We start from the raw sequence: 15733 nt of genomic DNA, 5'->3' as shown, positions 1-15733 counted from the left end.
TTTTTTTTTCCCCCCTTTAAGGAAAAAAAAAAAAAAAACCCACACCACTATTGTCGCGCAGATAGCGCCTTCCCCATTTATCTCTATCAGCAGCCGTGATTGCAGCCGATAGCGGCCGCCTAATTGGGCTGGCAGCAATTTGCGGGCGGACGGCGTCACCTTCTGGCGGAGCGGGGCGAGGCAGCGGCCGGGCAGGGGCAGGCCGGGGGGGGCCGGCCCCCCCCACCCCCCCCAAGCATCCCCCGGGGACGCGCAGCGCGGCCCCGCTCCGCCGGCGGCCGGAGCTCGGGGCTGGAGCCCGGGGTGGGGGCGCAGGGGGGCACCGGGGGGGGGACCGGGGGGGCACCGGGCGCCCTGAGCCCTTGGTGGGCTGCTGAATATTTTGGGGGGGGCCGCAGGTGCGGTGATGAAACATGCCCGATTTAGGGTCGGGGATGGTGTCCCGCTGAGGGGCTCGGAGCCTTTCACCCGCTGGTTTCACGCAAAAAAAAAAAATATATATATAAAAATGATAAAGGTAAGTGGAGAGGTCTAAGCACCGGTCTCCAGCGTGCCGCGGAGATGTAAAGCAAAGTCACTTTTCCCCCCACTTTTTTATTTACTTTTTTATTTATTTATTTTATGATGGAGTTGGCAGAGTAATTCAGCTGGGTTTTGGTGACACCCAGGAATGCAATAAAGTAAAACGTGGGCAGCCCTCAGACAGCCTGCACGGTGACAAACGGGTTATCACCCTCGACATGAAGAACTACGGCTCTTCCTTTTTTTTTTTTCCCAAGGTCACTCCTGAAAACCTGGAAAACCAAGAGAGGTAATTTGTGCGTGTGCCCGTCCACACCTGTGGTTCTGTTCACAGCCCTTGCTTCCCCACCTGCCTGGCCCACCCGGGACACCTGCGCACCTATAAAAGCCCCCCGCCTGGGCTCTCCCCTCCCTTTGGTCTCTGCTTCCCTCTGCCCCTCTCAGAAGAGGGCAGAGAGCTGCGTTTTTAGGGCTAAAGCTTTGTGGTTTTAGCCCTGGATCCTGGGACTGGATGCCTTACCTGCCTTTAGAAAGAAGGTAGCTGTGTTCCTGCTTTCGGGGTTTTTTATTAAAAGGAAGAAGCCTGGAAACGTGCCCTGAGCTGAAAGTTTGAAGAGGAGCACAGAGTGTCCCCGAATGTAGGTGGTTTTCTTTTTTAAGCCTTGTGGTTTCTTTTCTTCCCTACTGCATCCTCCTCACCCCGGGCAGCGGCTGACGTGGTGTTTGTGTGCCTGGGGTCTGCAACCCTGAAAGCGCCCCCCCCAGAAATCTGGCCATAACCGTGTCCCCTAGCCAAAAAGGGGTGGTCCAGCTGCTCCTCCGCTCCTTGGGGTGGTGACGTTGGACTCCCCCCGTGGCTCTGGCCTTCCTGTGAGGTCTGCCGCTGGTGGCCAGCAGCACAGGGGGCTGAGCACAAGGATCTGTGTCCCAGCGGGGTCGGGGAGCTGCTCGCTGGCACGGCCACCCCCTTGTCCCCGAGGAGCAGGGAGCTGGGCGCTGGCTGGGGCTGATGCTGACGGGAGAGCTGGTACAGAGGAGATCCTTCACCCCGTTCCTGAGCACAGCAAGAGGCAAAGCATGGGGAGGGTGAGGGGAACATGTCTCCTTTGGGCTGTGGTTTAGATGCTTTCCAGTTGCTGGGGCTGCTGTAAGGTGGCTTTTTGTGGGAGCAGCACAGCTGCTTGTGCCCAGGAGGAAAGGGCTCCTGCTGGCCCTGGGTACCCAGGGATGGCCCGTGAGGGGTATTGCTCACCCCCCTACACACATGCCTCAGGCAGCTCAGTGCGGTTTGGGATTGGGGGCAGCGGTGAAATGCCCCAGTTTGGCCCCCGGTTGTTTTTCTGTCTCTCGGTGACATCTGGCGCGTTGCTGCAAGTTCCCAGAAAGAGGCCCTGATGGAGGATGTCGGGGTAGGAAGAAAGGAGCTGACCTTGCTATTAAAAGGCAACATAAATGGAATTGTTTCAGACTGCTTCCAGCAGACGTCTCCGGGAAGAAAATCTCCTTGTTCTGCTCTGCTCCGTCAGGCCCTCGTGGGCAGCTTTGTCTGCTCATTGCTCGCTTCGTACCACACTGGAGGTGTTGATTTATCCTTGCTCCCCTTGCTGTCTGAAAAGATCTTGTGGAGTTTGAGGAGGATGTCAGCCCTGCTGGTCCCTCGTGGCTCCCTACATTCCTGATCTCGTGGTGATGCCAACAGCCCTGATGTGCTTAGATCAAAGACGCTCATCTCGAGCAGGAAGCTCAAGAGTCCGGGGCCCAATCCTGCTCCAGAGCAATCCTGCTGAATCCAGCCCCACGTTCCCAGCCCCGTCTCTTAAAAGGGGGGAACTCTCCTGCAAATCTCTGAGCCCAGCTCTGAGCAGGGTCCCGGGGAGGAAGGAAACCTTCCCGCTGCACGGCTGCTCTTTGTGCTGGGGGAGAGGCAGAGTAATTACCTGATTAGCGAGAATCGGCCTCGCTTGCAGCTCGAGATGAATGAACGTTTGAAGCCCTCTTGGCTTTTTGGCTGTGATCAAACGTGGCATCAGTTTAACATCTGTACCCTTTATCTGGGGAGGGGGAAGGCTAACCTGTCTTGACACAGGGCACGAACTTGATTTAGAAGGGTTCTCCTTCGATATTTTTGTCTGCGCTGTGCGATCTGGGTAGATGATACTGCGGGGAGCTGATTTGCCTGCCCGGAGGAGGGCAGGGATGAGGACAACATGTGAGGCTGTGCTGGAGATTTGGAGAATGATGAGAGGAGCATGTGTGAAGTGCAGCGCAGGGTGGACCCATGGACTTGAGGACAGTGCGGGCACGGTGACAGCAGGCAGCCGTCGGGATTGAGACGTAGGGATGGTCCCTGCTGGCCGCAGGGTGGTCGGCTCCCCAGGCTCGGTCTCCTCTGAGCCAGGGCTGACAGCATGTCTTGAAAAACCCAAACAATGCATCTGCTGTGGAGGCATAAATCATCCCAGGTCCTGCTACCTGTGTCCTGGGCTTTGTGCTGGCAGTGTGGGGCTGACAGCCGGCGGTCGCCCCGCACGGCGGTGCAGAGGCGCACAGGGCTTGTCAGCAGCCCCGGAGCTAACGATTTAGATGATGAGCATGAGGAGCTACCGACTCCAGCCCAGGTGCTCCCTTTGTTGGGGCGGGTTGTCCTCCACCTGTGGAGATGCCACTGCTCCAGGTGAGGGCTGCAGCAGCGGGATGTGTCGGTGGAGTGTTTCTCCAGGAGCTGTGGGCAGGGACAGCCGCAGGCTTTCTGAGCTTTGTCTTAAAATCCAATGCCCCCCAGCCACCCCAGGCTGGCTTTTTGGTGGCAGAGACTTTCACCCCCTCAGGGGCCAGGCCTTGGGACCTGTTTGAAAAAAGCAGCCTGGGCTGGCTCTGCCTGGCCTTGCCAAGGGAGCCTCGTGCGTGCTGGACGGAGGCTTTGGATGCTGGGCCAGGGAAAGCGAAACACAATCTGAGAACGGGGCTGGAGCCCAGCTCACCCATTATGCTCTGGCAAGCAGGGTATGAGGCAGCAGAGCTGAGTCCTGCACCCAGCTCCTTGCAGCAGCCCCATAAATCTCCAGCCCCGCAGTGTGTGCCGGGTGGACACGGTGCCCGTGCCTGCATGTCTCCAGGAGGGTCCTCTGCCCTTCAGAGGCCAGGACAGTCGGTGCTGGGCGGCAGAGCAGGCTGTGTTTGGCTGCTGCAGGCTCTTTACGCCTCCCACGGCATCTGGCTGAGCCGCTGTCGGGGACAGGATATTGCAGCCGGGATATCGGAGCCGCTCCGCCGGCCGGTTCCTGCGCTGTGGATGTGTAATGCACACCGCCACGGCGTGCAGTGTGTGGCTGTGGGCGCAGTGTTTATTTAGGTGTTGAAGGAGAAATGAATCTCTGCTGTTTCCCTCTAGGCTGAATCTTTACCTGCTCCTGCAGCTGAGAGCCACTCATGCTGTTCCAGAGCCCAGCACCCTGCTCCCAGTATGGCGGGCAGATTTTTCCCAGCATTTTGGGGAAAAGCCCTTTCCCCTCCACCCCTAATGAAGCACCCACTCCCCTTACCCATGAAGGATTTTGCCTTTACCTCCAGAAGCTGGTCAGGCTGTGCTGCACTGCCCTTCCCCTTGTTTTTCCCAGCTCTGTTTTGGAAACAAGTGAGTGACTTTGGGCAGAAATCTGCCCAGCCCACAGAACCATAGCAGTGCTTCCTATGGGACTGATAAAAGCATTTTTTTCCTCTGGAACCCCAAAATAGCAATTTCCAGTGCACCAGGCACACCATCACAGGAGCTGAGCATCCTGCCCTAGCACATCCATGGCTCCATGGATGCAGGTGAATTGGGAGCAGTGCTGGGAGCATCCCTCGGGGCTGTGCTTTCCTTAACCCGGGGGTCTTGACCCTTTTCTGCTGGGCTGTTCTCAAGGCTCCTAAACAAAGACCATCCTTCATTTGGTAATGTGGCTGCATTTCTTGGACGAAAGGATGGATTTCTCCATAAACCCCTTTTTTTTTCATCAAATTAAGAGGGAAGAGAAGGGGAGGAAGGGAAAACCCCCAGCCCTTGTCCTGGTGGCATGTCATGCTTGCCTTTAATTGACAGACCTTGTTATTAACGTTTTCCAGCCGCCTCTCATCCAGGGCTCAAACCTCCCTTTTAAAGCCCTGTCATGTTAAAAATTGACATGTGTTGACTTTGGCCTGGGAGAAGCTGGGCCCTGGCTGTAGGTAGGAACTGCATGTGTTTAGTCTGGCTTACGTTTTATTTTCCCCTTTCATCAAATTAGTTCAGCTGTATTTTTTTTTTCCTAAAGGAAAGAAAATAAAAGAAAAACTGTTTGACAATCCGAGGCTCTGGGTTAGAATCGCAGCATCGCGTTAAACCAACAAAAAACAGCTCACAGACGTGGGCCGAGGCAGCCGGGTGGGGATGGGGCTGCAGGAGCAGGAAAAGCCACTATGAGTAAACACGGTCCCCAGGGAGGTGCACGGAGATGCCTCCTGCAACCCCACAACCCCGGCTGTTTGTTAGTTTTACGTCTTCCACTTGGGGTAATTGCGTTCAGGCTCACTAAAATTAGTGCTGTCCTGCACTGGGCTTTGCCCTTCTTGCCTGCCCTGCAGCAGCCTTGCTGGGGGCACCTGTGTTTGGAGGTGGGACCTGGTCCCTGCAGGGCTTGCAAAGGCTCTGCCATGTGCAGGGGGAGATGCTGGGGGAGAAGAGCCTTGTTTTGAGCTTCCCATCTAAGTACGTTCACCACTAAAGTCTCATCCCATCCGTTTGCCACCTCCTTCTCTGCATTCACACCGCGTTATCTGCCCATGCACACAGTTGGGCTGCACCAGGACATGCCCTGTGGCATCCACTAACTCCTGTTACTGGGCTGAGACTTTTTGGGAGCGAGCTGTGAGCCCAGCAGGGTGCCCACCAGGCTGAACTGGGACTGGGAAGCACCAGGAATGCCAATGGGGTGCATTTAATGCAGACCGGACTCCCCCTGCCCCAAGTCACCGAAGGCCAGGGAAATGCCAGCTGCTGTTTTGGTGCCAGGTGGAAATAAATTGATGAAACCTTTTGGTTTTTTTTGGCCTTATGAGGGGCTTGAACAGGTCCCATCCATGATGCTAGCTGCCCCGCAGGTGTCACTGCAAACCTGTGGGGCTCCTGGCTCCACAACAGACCCCAAATGAAGTCCTTGCACCCAGGGAAGTGTGGAGGAGACCGGGCACCACAGCCTCTCAGCCATCGTCCCTCTCACAAGGGTCCGGCCCCGCACAGGGGGGCTGAAATATTTCCTAACAGCTACTTTTGTAACATCAGTGAAATCAAAGCAAAACGTGTCAAAATTCCCATTAAGACACATTTAACTTCCCTTGTTCCAGGACAAAGTGCCTCTGCCTGGAGGCAGGTTTCAGGTTCGCTGCGGCAGCCGTGGGAGACTATTGGATTACAGGGCAGCCCGGAGCCAGGTTTTGCTCTCTTCAGGGTAAAGGCTTTTTCTAATCAGGATCAGTTTAATTCTGTCATCTGAATTATTAGCTTGGCTCCGCTTCTGGCCCGTGCAGGAAGGAGACGAGGGGAAGGAGCCCGCTGCTGCAGGATGGGAGGGGAGAAGGGAGACAGCCCCAGCCCCGAAGGGCAGATGCCTGGGACCTGCTCTTTGCACCGCAAAAACCCCGTGGTCACCTTTTAGATGATGATGGATGATGGAAGGTGTGAAGGCCTCCCAGGGCTTTGTGGATACACACTAAGCTCTGCCATAGATGAGAGTTATCCTGATTTACAGCTGAGGAAACTGAGGCAGGGCCAGTGGCTGCCTGCCAGCGAGGGGGGTGAGGGGATGTGGCACTGCCAGCACCTGCCCAGAGCTAGGATGAATTAAATCCTCATTGACTGGAGGAGATGGTAAAATCCCTCCTTTCCTCCTGGAAAAGCCAGCATCTCCACATCCTGGCTCGCGTGTCAGGGGAGGCTGTCGGGCCCTCACCACATCCTTGCTCTGAAAGGGATATTTTTTTTCCTCTTCCTTTTTATTTTTTTTCCAGGAGTGGGGGGTGGAAATTGGAAAGTTGTTTTCCCTGTTATTCCTCCACATCCTTGCTCCCCATGCCGTGGGCAACATCTGTGGCAGCATTTGGTTTATTTAACCTTCCCAGCAGGCACTAGGCAGCAGCAGTAATAAATAATAATGAACTATTAGCAGGTATTGCTGATGGCATTGTTAGGTGAGCATGGTGGGTAGTCAGCACAGTTGGCTGTGGGTGAAGGGGCTGGCAGAGCACACCCAGCAGCCAGTGACCAAGGCTTGGTCTATCAGCATCTCAACGGGGCAAAATCTGGCTGGATTTGAGGCGTCAGAGGGAGTTTGTTGCTTCCTGGGGGCAGCAGCCAGCCTGGGTGCCTGGGCGTTCCCAGGTGGATTCTCAAAATGAGGGTTGGTAACACTGAGATAGCCACGCTTTTGTTCTGTCCATGCAGCTCGGAGCAGAGGGGATTTGGATGCCTGCCTGCCAAGGCTGGCACTAAGACACCCAAAATGAGAGGACATGGGCATAGGTGACGTGGGTTTAGGGTTAACCTGCAACAGCCAAGGGCTCTGGTGCCTCTGGATTAAGCAGGTGAGCAAATCCCCAGGCAAGGGCACCAGGTGAGTGTGAGCAGTGCCATGTCCTGGACAGTCCCTGCAAATTAGCAGGAGGCAGAAATAAGGCAGCAGGTGGACCCTGCTTGGTGCGAGCATTGTGGGGTCCAGTCCCCATCTGGAAAAGAGAATTGCTTCCAGCTGCCTCCAAGGAGAGGAGTGGCTGCCAGGAGAAGGTCAGGCAATTGCTGGGTTAGCCACGGAAAAATACAGCCTGGTGCTTCCTCCCCTCATGCCAACGTGGGAAGCAGCTCTTACACGTGCTTAACCTGTGGGGGGAGGCATTTCCGTGAGCTCTTCCCCATCCCGTGGCACTGGGACACCTCTGCTCCTCGGCTAGGGTCTGAGCCTGGCTAGGGCTCGGATGTGCTGGCAGAGCTCAGGAAAATGGCTGAGTTGCAGAAGGGCTGGGCAGTCCTTAGCTGGCCTGCTACTGGGTCATGTTCTAATGGGTTTTCGTAAGGTTTCCTTAACATTTGTGCAGTGCCGGAGAGATCTAGCTGGTACATGAAGTGTTGTCGGCCCACTGGGTTCAGGGACAAAAGAGCTGCTCACTCCCTGGCTGGGAGCAGGGAAACCCAGCACGGGGCAGCAGGATGACACAGCACCATGTCTGGCTCACTGGTGTTGGGTAACCCATGGCTGGCCCCGTATCAGCCAGCTTTTTGGGGTCCTCCACACGGCAGCACTCAGCTCTGAGCAGACGGAGGCTGATGTGATCTTTTTGGCTCGGTTCGTTGCTGGCATCATCAATCTTCCACAAGAGATGCTCTCCGCTCAGCATCTCCGATGTTATCACATCCCCACTGTCAAGTGCAGGCTGAAAAAGTGTCCCAGCGCTTTCATTTTCAGCCACTTAAGCCCTGAGCATCTCCGAAGCCTTGGCTCCGTGCTTCCTTCTGCATCCTGACCACCCTGCATCTTGGGTGCCCTGCCTGCGACATCTCGGGGGGTTCTGAAGTCTGTAGTGGGTGCCCACCGTGGGAGGGCAGGGCTTTGTCTTCCTCTGTGCACTGATGAGGTGGGATATCCAGCACAACTACTCATGCAGAATGCCCCTTCCTGGCTCTCCGGATGTGAATCGAATACAAGGACCGTGGTTCACACGCCGCGGGCACTGACTCGTCTTGTTCCTTTCTCCGTGGTCTGCTTTAGTTTGTAGAGCCCTTCAGGTCCTCTGTGATGGAGATTGTCCTTCCTCTTAAATTAGGGGCTGACAGCTGCTCGTGAGTCTGGGAAGGCAGCAGTCCTGGAGTCCCCTTTCCTTGGCCTCCTTCATCTGATGGAGTCAACATGATAGCTCTTTGACCGAGCCCAAAAGCTTTCCAAGGAAGGCAATTTTATGGGGATGCTACTTTGGGATGTGCTAGTTCGTCTGCACTTGGCGCTGCGCCATGTGTTTAAGGCTGTTGAGGGTTGTAAGATGCAGTGCTAATATATGGCATCAGCCGGGCTGGTGCCTTCACCGACACCTGCTGGCCTGGGCCGTGCGTCTTGGGCTCCTTTTTCTATTTTGTAGAGAAAGGCTGAGGGGATGGGAGATGGCATGAGCCGCCAGGCTTGGGGGACAGGGACAGCGCTTCCCAGGGCCACCAGCTGGCATAGCCCGGAGCTGGCCAACACCTCCACCGTGCTTCCCCAGCACTTCTTCCCCAGGGACCTCGGACCTGCGGCTGCTCTCGGCAAGCACTGGCCATCCCACAGCCCTGGCTGAGCATTTCAGGGCACGCTGCCACTCACCCACGGGAGAGGTCTTCTCCTGGCCGCTGCGGTGGGGCAGAGCTGCTGGGCTTCCACGCCTCCGTGCTGGCTGGTGCCCGCTCCCCTCACCCCAGGGTGCCTCACCAAAATAGCTGCTATGGAAAGGGGTTTGTTGACTTTTTTTTTTCTTTTCCTTTCCTTTTTCTTTCTTTTTTTTTTTTTTTCTTCCTGTGCTCAGACTTCCCCAGGCCTCCTCAGAAGGCTCTGGCATATCATCCTACAGATGTGGCACAAAAGCCCTGGTTGCAAAATATATCCGGCATGGCAGTTGGTAGTGTTGTGCAATCTCCATCAACTTACGGAAACCACCGTGAGATACTATTAAAGAGAGGCTCCGGCCCCATCCATCACTCCAGCCGCAGTCACGTGCCGCTGTCAGGCAGGAGGGCACCGGCAGGCAGCGCGGGGGCCGGAGGTACCGGGAGCTTTCCCTCCCCGTGGGTGCTCCACCGCAGGGACTGGCAGGATGGGACATCTCTGCTGGCAGCTCAGAGCAGATCTGTTGTGCTGCCACTGGTGTCCTGCCATTGCACACTGCTCTCCGTCATCTGGTGGTGCTGTTGTTTTAATGCTGTAGGTCAAAATCGGGGTGGTTTTGAGTGGTCATGCAAAAGGCGATGGCTACGGCAGCCAAGGACCAGGCGTGGGTGGGACCGTGCAAGCCACTGGTCAGATCTCAGCATGTTTCATTTTTCCTAACCCAGCAGAGACCTTCCCTGGGGAGCGAGGGACAGCCCATGGCACCGCGTCCGAGGGCAGCACGTTTGTGTGAGCAGGAGCTGCAGCAGCGGACCCCAGGTCAGGAGAAGGGAGGCTGCAGGTCAGGGGATTCTGCAGGGACTCCGGGCTGGAGGAGGGAAGGGGATTGCAGGTGGTTGTGGGGACAAGGGCATCCAGGCTGTTCCTACACACCTGCCTGGCTTTCTTCACCTCCAGGGAACCCTTTGGATGGGGGCAGGATGCCACAAGCTCAGCTCCCACGTGCAGGGAGGCGACGTCTGGGCTGGTGATGGGGCCGTCCCCTTCTGGGCTCCGTGGCTCTTGCTAGTCCCAAACAGGTGGGGCCTTGGCTGCAAGCGGACCCATGTATGACAACGCGGGTCTCCTGGGTCAGCAATCACATCAAGGGCTGTGGGGAGGGACTGGCAGCCTCTGGCCATGGGCAGACCTGGGCTAGAGGATGTGGGTCTCCCCCAAACCCCATCCGTCCCTGTCCTCGGGCACCTTCCTCACCAGCCCCAGTGTCCAACTGTGAAGGGACATAAGCCAACGAACCTGCTCAGCCCAGCAGGCTCGTTATCACCCCGGCTTTATTGCACCTCCAGGCCCGGTCACCCTCTCCCCTCAGTCACGTCTCGCTCTCCGCAGCATATTAAATCCCCGAGGGCTGCCCGGGCAAAATTGCCGCTGCTCCATTACTCTGCTGTCAGCATCCGCCACCCTCATGAGAATCAGGCTCCGCATCAGAAAATAATAAAGGCGATGTTATGAGCAGAGGGGAGAGGAGATTAAAAACCTGTTTAAAGATCCTGCCGGTCCCTGGGCTGTTTATTGCACGTTGTGGCTTTGCGTTATTTTTGTTGTCACCAAAGTTGGACTTTTAATTTTCCCCTGATCGTGAAGTGACTGCCTTGTAATTTCCCTATGGCTCTGGGGATTAAAAAATGTTGTTTAAAGTACCTGTTGCTCCCCAGGATCAGCTGGGGATGCTTTCACTGCATGTTGAAGGGCTAATTAAATCCTTTATTCCCCCAGAGGTGACAAGCACTGGGGCTGAGCAGCTCGGGGGGGGCTTTGTGCACCAGCACCGGGCCGGCTCTGCGCTCCCTGGGACCTGGCCATGATACATGCATTTATCCAAGACCTTTTTTTCTTACATGTGATTTACTTTCCAGGGCGTTTTGGTCAATTTTCACCCTTAATGCCTTTGGCTAATGAGCCTGCTGCATTTCACAAAATGGTTTTCATGCACTGACACGCTCGTGCTACGGGTTGGCAGCACTATAAAGGGAAGGTATTTGGGTCCTGAAGCCAAAAATGCCGTGTCCTCCATCCCCATGCCAAATGTTTTCTGTGAGTTGTTGTTTTCCTCTGTGGTTATGTTAATTGATGGGTCACTTGTGTCAACGCAGAGCTGCCCAGGTAAATCCTGCAGGGATTTACCCCGCTGGGGTGATGCCAAACCAAGGGTCAGCTCCTGGAGGTGTCCAGGCCAGGCCAGGGGGATGGTCACTGGTGTTGGGTTGTCCCAGCTTTGGCTTTGCCCAGCAATGTCCTGCAAACCTCCATGGATGGGGTTCTGCAGCAGAAGAGCGGGGCTCTGCCTTGCCTCTGGTCCATCCCTCTCCCTTTAGGTCTCAGGGAGCCAGGTTTGGGACTGTCCCACCAAGAGTTTGCATCAGCAAGAAAAAATAAAAAATTAAAAAAAAAAAAAATCCACTTGTTTCTAAAAGAAAACTCCAGGCTGAGCTTTCCCAGCTGGAGGGTAGGGGACGGTTGCTTTGTAATCGCTCCCGGCTTACTGTTGAAAACATCTTGGTCAGATTTTTATCAGCGCCTGAACAGGAACAGCCCCGAAGGACTGGCTCTGGGGAGATTAGGGGGCTGCTGGTGCAGCACGAGGCGCTCCCGCCCGGCTGGGATGCGCTGTACGGGACACTGATTTGGTGTCTGCCCGGGGCACTGGGGATGCTCATAAGGAAGGTGGGATGAGTTTTCTTGTGCTCCGAGTGGTGTGGAAGGAATAAGGAGGCTCAGAGCTGCCTCACAGGGACAGCACCGGTGTTAGGGTTGAGGCTTGAGATGCAAAGAGGGAATCCAGTGGGAAGACATCGCTGTTGAGATGGGATTGAGATGTGGCCAGGTGGTGTGGGGGGTCTGGAAGTGGTGAGATGTGATCAGTGGTGTTTCTGAGCAGTTTGGGGTTAAGGTGGGTCCTTACAGCATCCCCTCAGGAAGGTGACCGGGAGAGGAACCTGTGCACAAAGAGGTGATGCTGAAGAGCAAGAAACTGTGGGTCCGGGCTGGGCTGGCTGTGCAACGGGCAGGGAGGAGCTGGGGCCTGGCAGCAAGCCTGGATTTGGGTCTGGGAGGGAGCACGGAGGGGAAGGGGAAAGAGGAGCCCCCCAGGCAGTCAGTGCTGCTTGGGGAGCCCAAACCCTGCTGGGACAAGCCCTCTGCTCAGCCGACATTGCCCACTGGCTTCTACATCCTTCCAGAAAGAAGACAAGCCCTGCTCCCGCAGGAGCACAGGCCAGAGGGGAAGGAGGACGGCGTGGCAGGGGCTTGCACCAGCCCTGTGCCACCTGGAAAATGCTGGCGGCCGTGCTGGGCAGTGCTGGGGGTTTCCAGTAAGCCCCGGGCTGGGGCAGGAAGCGTGCCGTGGGTGGCAGGAAGCTGGCCGCCGCGCCGCCCGGCATTCCTGCGCGCTGGAAAGCCGAGTCACGCTTCCTGCGGCGTGCCTGGAGCACCTCCGCCCCGAGCAGCGCCTGCTGCCCCGCTGGACGCGGCCCTGCAGCACTCATTGTCCTGCTCTTTGGGTCAGGAGCAAAGCGATGCTCGGAGGCTTTGGTCCTCAGCACGGGTGTGATGCAGCCCGGTGTCTGTCCCGAAGATGCCCCGGGCACAGGCTCCAGCCATGGTCCCTCCGGTGATGGTCACACCGCAGCAGGGAGGTGGTCACAGTGAGGTGAGGTGACAGCTAACTGCACGCGTGCATGGCAAGTGTGTGTCCTAGGTGACCTCAGCGTGAGATGGGCAGTGCCGCACCGTGATGGGTCAAGGCAGAGCCCCGCAGCCCAGGGCAGTGCCCTGTCCCTCCTCTCCCACCGCAGGCTCATCCCGGAGCATCTCCCCCATGCCGCGCAGCCATGGCCAAGGAGACGGCCCCTCACCGTGCCCCCTTGGTGGGACTGCTCCATTTCCAGGCCGGCAGATGAGGCCTTGGGGTCTTCTCCTAAGACCTCCTCCATACTCATGTTTTGGGTTATTTTCTTCAAGGTGCTTCTGCTTTAGCTGGTAAGATCTCAGCCAGCTCCTCGTTGTGGTTTCTATTTGCTTTCCTCTTAGATCTCTGCAATTCCCCTTTGCGTATGCCCATGCCCAATTAACCAGTGTGCCATTTAACCAAGCCTGGACGATGTGCCGCCTCCACGATGCTTCTCCAGGAGAGTTTTCAGCTTTGTTCTCCTCCGATAGTCCACCAGGTGAGCCCAGTCCTCTGCAGTTCCAAATGTCTAAGTTTGCTCATGTTATTGTTCTAGTTTGTCACTTTGTTTTTGTTTCCTTTTATTGTATTTATATTGTGTGTTATTGGCTTGCATGGGAAAGTCTATCCGGGGTCACATACTGGCTGTATTTCATCTGGCATCTCGCAGTCACACACAACCACTGCTCCACCACTGCTGGTCGCAGTGGGTGCTGCTCTGCTGCCCCGTCCCGGCTCTTGCAGGTCAGTGAGATTTTTTTGGGGTATGTGGTGTTGGCAGCCCCAGGGATGGTGTCTGTGTTGTCAGTGGAGGCGTCAGCAGTGGGACACGGCTTGAGCAGCCCCGCTGGCGATTTGTTTGGTAGGAAGAGGGCCCGGGAGCTCCTGTCTGAAGCTGACACGTGCCTTTAGCTGGGCAAAATCTCACTCCCAACCAGCATTGCCGGGCCATTGCAGAGCTTCTCGTAGTCCCAGAAAACCTATTTTTCTGCTCTTTCTCGTTCTGGTATGAGTCTAACTGCTGGCGTAACCCTGGCCCACCAGCAGCCCCTTTGCAGCCAGTCACAGCACCCATGGAAGCAGCCTGGTCCTTTCCGAGACCCCATCCCCACCTGCAAGCTTCCCCAAGCCCATCGAGTGCCATCGCAGGCTTCAACATCTCCAAAGCAGCTCACGGCGAGCCTGTTAGTGACACCCACATCCCTGCCCTGTCCAGCAGTGACCCCATTGTGCCCCCCCCCCCCCCCCCCCCCAAAAAAAAAACCCTACGGAGGGGTCAGCCCCCGCTGTGGGAAGCAGCTGGTGGCTGTGGCTCCCGACCGGGCTGGCGAGGTGGCAGTGATGGGCTCCCCATCCCTCCGAGCCCGCAGCAGCAGAGCAGAGCCAGCAGGGCTTCCAGGGAAGGAAATCCCAGCGCTTGGTGAGCTGCAAATAATCGCGGGCGGCGAGGGGCAGGAAGCGCTTGTTAGGAAGGAGCGAGGAAACGGAGCCACTGCCTCAACCCGAGCAGGCTTTTCAGGACCGGAAAGTGGGAGTAGGAAGGCGTAAAAGCGCTTTGAGCTTTGGCAGAGGATCGCAGAGGGCAAGGGGTGAGGGGACAGGGACAAACAGCGGTGCGGAGCTCAGGGAGGAGGCAGCCCGCGTGTGCGTGCCGTGGAGGGGACTTCACGGTGGAGCTGCTAATTAACTAAGAAAGGCTCGTCTCCACGCTTGTTAGGTTAACTCAGCGGGGATATTGCAAAAGCAAATTCCTCCCAGCAAGTGTAATTACGGGGCCGGAATTCCTCCGGTTCCTTGTCCTTGCCGCGAATCCTGCTAAAGCCATCAGGTGAGGACACGGGGTGAGGGGGCGAGGGGGAACACGCAAGCCCTTTGCAATAACAACCCTCTCCCGGCGTGGCAAGGATTTCACATCAAGGCTTGATGTTTTCCTCGCTGATTATTTCGGGATGGAAAATACACGTCGGACTAAACCGGCAGGGTCGCAGGGCTGCTTCCCCCAGGGCAGCGCGCTCACGTTAGCGGTGGAAAGAAGACAGTGAGGGGTCTGGGCAGGGCACCGGCAGGATTTGGGAGGTACCCATGCACGGCACAGCGGCCCTGGATGGTGCAGGGGAAGGCTGCTGGCCCGCCAGCATCCGGCCCCATCTGCCTGGTAGAGAGGTGCCGGGCTCAGAGCGCCCCAGCCCAGCGCATCACCGCAGCGGGGTGCTTCGGGGCTCCCCAGGCACATCTGGCACCCTGTGCTTGTGCCACTGCTGCCTCTGCAGGAGGGGAAGGTGCTCGTGGGGGGTGTGAAGATGTATGTGCCTTGTCTGGGACGCCAGGTACCTGGGGACATGGGGACAAGGCAGACGGTGTGGGTCAAGGGGAGAGTCTGGGGATGGAGGGCACGGAGGGGGTGGGAGAGGAAATGTGGGGGGAGGAGAAAGGGCGAGCCTGGGACCTTAAAGAGCAATTAGTCAAAGCTGAATTGTTTTTCTAAACTCTTAATGAAAACAAAGAGTGGGGCATGGCCCAGATGGTGCCAGGGGATCAAATAAATGTCGCACTCAGGAAGCAGCTGCTACTGGGAATGTTTCCTGCCAGCCCTGCTGCTGCTCACAGCCACTTTTATTATTTGTTATTTTTCAGGACTGCAGCTGGGGTTTCCCTCCAGCTGTGTGGAAATATGCTTAAGGCTGGTCCACGAAGGGCCCGCGAGGGCTCGTCCCTGCCTGCAGCATCCCTGGGGCGCGGAGCATCCCTGCCCAGTGCCCCCGGCCCCCTGCGGTCCTGTCCTCCAGCTCAGGTGCTGTGTGCCTGTGTGTCTGTGTAGGGTTTTATCCAAGGGTAGTGCCCTGTTTCCCTGCCAGACCCTAGTTATCTTCCCATGGAGGGTTCAACCTGTCCCTGCTCCAAAGCAGTGGCTGATGTGATATGAACAAAGGGAAGAAATTTGTTCAAAAATGAATGTTTTGGGTTGTGTTTTCATCTGTCTGCTGCTTTTTGGGAGCTATTTTTTTTTCTGTAATCCCATGGGCTAAAAAGTCCTTGCTTTTAGGAAAAAAATATATAAAAAAATCATAAACCACAACTAAACCAAAAACTCCTTGACTCCAGCAGATGAGGATTTAAGGGATCC

General features: G+C 56.4%; 1 long non-coding RNA gene across 2 annotated transcripts in view; it reads left to right on the top strand.

Moving 5' to 3' along the window:
* Positions 1–341: 341 nt before the first annotated feature.
* LOC310880078 overlaps positions 342–15733 on the top strand; it is a 39720-nt gene continuing 24328 nt past the window's right edge. For both annotated transcript variants that reach the window (XR_014571365.1, XR_014571366.1), the window contains exons 1-5: positions 342–1160; positions 9611–9701; positions 12972–13108; positions 13233–13353; positions 14327–15400. This is a non-coding gene — a long non-coding RNA (uncharacterized lncRNA). The remainder of the gene's footprint in view (positions 1161–9610; positions 9702–12971; positions 13109–13232; positions 13354–14326; positions 15401–15733) is intronic.

Source organism: Anser anser (genome assembly GCF_964211835.1).
Source record: "Anser anser genome assembly, chromosome: 12".
NCBI classification, from domain to species: Eukaryota; Metazoa; Chordata; class Aves; order Anseriformes; family Anatidae; genus Anser; species Anser anser.
This window is presented reverse-complemented; position numbering and strand designations above follow the sequence as displayed.